The sequence below is a fragment of the Silurus aristotelis genome (genome assembly GCF_946808225.1).
Source record: "Silurus aristotelis genome assembly, chromosome: 9".
Classification (NCBI taxonomy): Eukaryota; Metazoa; Chordata; class Actinopteri; order Siluriformes; family Siluridae; genus Silurus; species Silurus aristotelis.
In genome coordinates, this window is record NC_139582.1 from 30,176,980 (window position 1) to 30,184,199 (window position 7,220).

Consider the following 7,220-nt stretch of genomic DNA (forward strand, 5'->3'; position numbering starts at 1 on the left):
CACAGAATACACCAGAAAAACACAGAACACACCCGAAAACACACAAAATACACCTGAAAAAACACAGAATACACCAGAAAAACACAGAATACACCCGAAAAACACACAGAATACACATGAAAAACACAGAATACACCAGAAAAACACAGAATACACCCGAAAAACACACAGAATACACCCAAAAAACACACAGAATACACCCGAAAAACACACAGAATACACCAGAAAAAACACAAAATACGAACGAAAGACACACACAATACACCCAAAAAACACACAATACACCAGAAAAAACACAGAATACGAACGAAAAAAACACACAGAATACACCTGAAAAACACAGAATACACCAGAAAAACACACAGAATACACCAGAAAAACACAGAATACACCTGAAAAACACACAGAATACACCAGAAAAACACACAGAATACACCAGAAAAACACAGAATACACCAGAAAAACACACAGAATACACCAGAAAAACACAGAATACACCTAAAAAACACACAGAATACACCAGAAAAAACACACGGAATACACCCGAAAATACACAGAATACACCCGAAAAACACACAGAATACACCCGAAAAAACACACAGAATACACCAGAAAAGCACACAGAATACACTTGAAAAACACACACAATACACCCGAAAAACACAGAATACACCAGAAAAAACACACAGAATACACCCGAAAAACACAGAATACACCCGAAAAACACAGAATACACCTGAAAAACACACAGAATACACCTGAAAAACACACAGAATACACCTGAAAAAACACACAGAATACACCTGAAAAACACACAGAATACACCTGAAAAACACACAGAATACACAAGAAAAAACACAGAATACACCTGAAAAACACAGAATACACCTGAAAAAACACACAGAATACACCCGAAAAACACAGAATACACCAGAAAAAACACACAGAATACACCCGAAAAACACAGAATACACCCGAAAAACACAGAATACACCTGAAAAACACACAGAATACACCTGAAAAAACACACAGAATACACCTGAAAAACACACAGAATACACCTGAAAAAACACAAAGAATACACCTGAAAAACACAGAATACACCTGAAAAACACACAGAATACAACTGAAAAAACACACAGAATACACCTGAAAAACACAGAATACACCTGAAAAACACACAGAATACACCTGAAAAACACACAGAATACACCTGAAAAAACACAGAATACACCCGAAAAAACACAGAATACACCAGAAAAACACAGAACACACCCGAAAACACACAGAATACACCCGAAAAAACACAGAATACACCAGAAAAACACAGAACACACCCGAAAACACACAGAATACACCTGAAAAAACACACGGAATACACCCGAAAATACACAGAATACACCAGAAAAACACAGAATACACCTAAAAAACACACAGAATACACCAGAAAAAACACACGGAATACACCCGAAAATACACAGAATACACCCGAAAAACACACAGAATACACCCGAAAAAACACACAGAATACACCAGAAAAGCACACAGAATACACTTGAAAAACACACACAATACACCCGAAAAACACAGAATACACCAGAAAAAACACACAGAATACACCCGAAAAACACAGAATACACCCGAAAAACACAGAATACACCTGAAAAACACACAGAATACACCTGAAAAACACACAGAATACACCTGAAAAAACACACAGAATACACCTGAAAAACACACAGAATACACCTGAAAAACACACAGAATACACCAGAAAAAACACAGAATACACCTGAAAAACACAGAATACACCTGAAAAAACACACAGAATACACCCGAAAAACACAGAATACACCAGAAAAAACACACAGAATACACCCGAAAAACACAGAATACACCCGAAAAACACAGAATACACCTGAAAAACACACAGAATACACCTGAAAAAACACACAGAATACACCTGAAAAACACACAGAATACACCTGAAAAAACACAAAGAATACACCTGAAAAACACAGAATACACCTGAAAAACACACAGAATACAACTGAAAAAACACACAGAATACACCTGAAAAACACAGAATACACCTGAAAAACACACAGAATACACCTGAAAAACACAGAATACACCTGAAAAACACACAGAATACACTTGAAAAAACACACAGAATACACCCGAAAAACACAGAATACACCTGAAAAACACACAGAATACACCTGAAAAAACACACAGAATACACCTGAAAAACACACAGAATACACCAGAAAAAACACACAGAATACACCCAAAAAACACACAGAATACACCCGAAAAAACACACAGAATACACCAGAAAAACACAGAATACACCTAAAAAACACACAGAATACACCCGAAAAAACACACAGAATACACCCAAAAAAACACAGAATACACCCGAAAAAACACAGAATACACCAGAAAAACACAGAACACACCCGAAAACACACAGAATACACCTGAAAAAACACAGAATACACCAGAAAAACACAGAATACACCCGAAAAACACAGAATACACCAGAAAAACACAGAATACACCAGAAAAACACAGAATACACCCGAAAAACACACAGAATACACCCAAAAAACACACAGAATACACCCGAAAAACACACAGAATACACCAGAAAAAACACAAAATACGAACGAAAGACACACACAATACACCCAAAAAACACACAATACACCAGAAAAAACACAGAATACGAACGAAAAAAACACACAGAATACACCTGAAAAACACAGAATACACCAGAAAAACACACAGAATACACCAGAAAAACACAGAATACACCTGAAAAACACACAGAATACACCAGAAAAACACACAGAATACACCAGAAAAACACAGAATACACCAGAAAAAACACACAGAATACACCCGAAAAACACAGAATACACCCGAAAAACACAGAATACACCCGAAAAACACACAGAATACACCTGAAAAACACACAGAATACACCTGAAAAAACACACAGAATACACCTGAAAAACACACAGAATACACCTGAAAAACACACAGAATACACAAGAAAAAACACAGAATACACCTGAAAAACACAGAATACACCTGAAAAAACACACAGAATACACCCGAAAAACACAGAATACACCAGAAAAAACACACAGAATACACCCGAAAAACACAGAATACACCCGAAAAACACAGAATACACCTGAAAAACACACAGAATACACCTGAAAAAACACACAGAATACACCTGAAAAACACACAGAATACACCTGAAAAAACACAAAGAATACACCTGAAAAACACAGAATACACCTGAAAAACACACAGAATACAACTGAAAAAACACACAGAATACACCTGAAAAACACAGAATACACCTGAAAAACACACAGAATACACCTGAAAAACACACAGAATACACCTGAAAAAACACACAGAATACACCCGAAAAACACAGAATACACCTGAAAAACACACAGAATACACCTGAAAAAACACACAGAATACACCTGAAAAACACACAGAATACACCAGAAAAACACAGAATACACCTAAAAAACACACAGAATACACCCGAAAAAACACACAGAATACACCCAAAAAAACACAGAATACACCCGAAAAAACACAGAATACACCAGAAAAACACAGAACACACCCGAAAACACACAGAATACACCCGAAAAAACACAGAATACACCAGAAAAACACAGAACACACCCGAAAACACACAGAATACACCTGAAAAAACACACGGAATACACCCGAAAATACACAGAATACACCAGAAAAACACAGAATACACCTAAAAAACACACAGAATACACCAGAAAAAACACACGGAATACACCCGAAAATACACAGAATACACCCGAAAAACACACAGAATACACCCGAAAAAACACACAGAATACACCAGAAAAGCACACAGAATACACTTGAAAAACACACACAATACACCCGAAAAACACAGAATACACCAGAAAAAACACACAGAATACACCCGAAAAACACAGAATACACCCGAAAAACACAGAATACACCTGAAAAACACACAGAATACACCTGAAAAACACACAGAATACACCTGAAAAAACACACAGAATACACCTGAAAAACACACAGAATACACCTGAAAAACACACAGAATACACCAGAAAAAACACAGAATACACCTGAAAAACACAGAATACACCTGAAAAAACACACAGAATACACCCGAAAAACACAGAATACACCAGAAAAAACACACAGAATACACCCGAAAAACACAGAATACACCCGAAAAACACAGAATACACCTGAAAAACACACAGAATACACCTGAAAAAACACACAGAATACACCTGAAAAACACACAGAATACACCTGAAAAAACACAAAGAATACACCTGAAAAACACAGAATACACCTGAAAAACACACAGAATACAACTGAAAAAACACACAGAATACACCTGAAAAACACAGAATACACCTGAAAAACACACAGAATACACCTGAAAAACACAGAATACACCTGAAAAACACACAGAATACACCTGAAAAAACACACAGAATACACCCGAAAAACACAGAATACACCTGAAAAACACACAGAATACACCTGAAAAAACACACAGAATACACCTGAAAAACACACAGAATACACCAGAAAAAACACACAGAATACACCCAAAAAACACACAGAATACACCCGAAAAAACACACAGAATACACCAGAAAAACACAGAATACACCTAAAAAACACACAGAATACACCCGAAAAAACACACAGAATACACCCAAAAAAACACAGAATACACCCGAAAAAACACAGAATACACCAGAAAAACACAGAACACACCCGAAAACACACAGAATACACCTGAAAAAACACAGAATACACCAGAAAAACACAGAATACACCCGAAAAACACAGAATACACCAGAAAAACACAGAATACACCAGAAAAACACAGAATACACCCGAAAAACACACAGAATACACCCAAAAAACACACAGAATACACCCGAAAAACACACAGAATACACCAGAAAAAACACAAAATACGAACGAAAGACACACACAATACACCCAAAAAACACACAATACACCAGAAAAAACACAGAATACGAACGAAAAAAACACACAGAATACACCTGAAAAACACAGAATACACCAGAAAAACACACAGAATACACCAGAAAAACACAGAATACACCTGAAAAACACACAGAATACACCAGAAAAACACACAGAATACACCAGAAAAACACAGAATACACCAGAAAAACACACAGAATACACCAGAAAAACACAGAATACACCTGAAAAACACACAGAATACACCAGAAAAAACACACAGAATACATGCGAAAAAAACACAGAATACACCAGAAAAACACACAGAATACACCAGAAAAACACAGAATACACCTAAAAAACACACAGAATACACCAGAAAAAACACACAGAATACATGCGAAAAAAACACAGAATACACCAGAAAAAACACACAGAATACACCCGAAAAAACACACAGAATACACCCGAAAAAACACAGAATACACCAGAAAAACACAGAATACACCCGAAAAACACACAGAATACACCAGAAAAACACACCGAATACACCCGAAAAAACACAGAATACACCTGAAAAACACAACAATACAACTGAAAAACACACAGAATACACCCAAAAAACACAGAATACACCCGAAAAACACACAGAATACACCAGAAAAACACACCGAATACACCCGAAAAAACACAGAATACACCTGAAAAACACAACAATACAACTGAAAAACACACAGAATACACCCAAAAAACACAACAATACACCTGAAAAACACACAGAATACACCAGAAAAACACAGAATACACCCGAAAAACACACAGAATACACCCAAAAAACACACAGAATACACCCGAAAAACACACACAATACACCTGAAAAACACAACAATACACCCGAAAAAAAACACAGAATACAAACAAAAAACACACACAATACACCAGAAAAAACACAGAATATGAACGAAAAAAACACACAGAATACACCAGAAAAAACACACAGAATACACCAGAAAAGCACACAGAATACACCTGAAAAACACACACAATACAAACGAAAAACACACAGAATACACCCAAAAACACACAGAATACACCTGAAAAACACACAGAATACATCAGAAAAACACACAGAATACACCCAAAAACACACAGAATACACCCGAAAAACACACAGAATACACCCAAAAACACACAGAATACACCCGAAAAACACACAGAATACACCCAAAAACACACAGAATACACCCGAAAAACACACAGAATACACCCGAAAAAACACAGAATACACCAGAAAAACACAGAATACACCCGAAAAACACATAGAATACACCAGAAAAAAACACACAGAATACACCCGAAAAACACAGAATACACCCGAAATACACACACAATAAACCCGAAAAAAACACAGAATACAAACAAAAAACACACACAATACACCTGAAAAACACAACAATACACCCGAAAAAAACACAGAATACAAACAAAAAAAACACAACAATACACCTGAAAAACACACACAATACAAAGGAAAAACACACACAATACAAACGAAAAACACACACAATACAAACGAAAAACACACACAATACACCCGAAAAAAACACAGAATACAAACAAAAACCACATAAATACACCCAAAACACACAGAATACACCTGAAAAACACAGAATACACCCGAAAAACACATAGAATACACCAGAAAAAAACACTCAGAATACACCCGAAAAACACAGAATACACCCGAAAAACACAGAATACACCCGAAAAACACATAGAATACACCAGAAAAAAACACTCAGAATACACCCGAAAAACACAGAATACACCCGAAAAACACAGAATACACCCGAAAAACACACACAATAAACCCGAAAAAAACACAGAATACAAACAAAAAACACACACAATACACCTGAAAAACACAACAATACACCCGAAAAAAACACAGAATACAAACAAAAAAACACAACAATACACCTGAAAAACACACACAATACAAAGGAAAAACACACACAATACAAAGGAAAAACACACACAATACAAACGAAAAACACACACAATACAAAGGAAAAACACACACAATACACCCGAAAAAAACACAGAATACAAACAAAAAATCACAACAATACACCTGAAAAACACACACAATA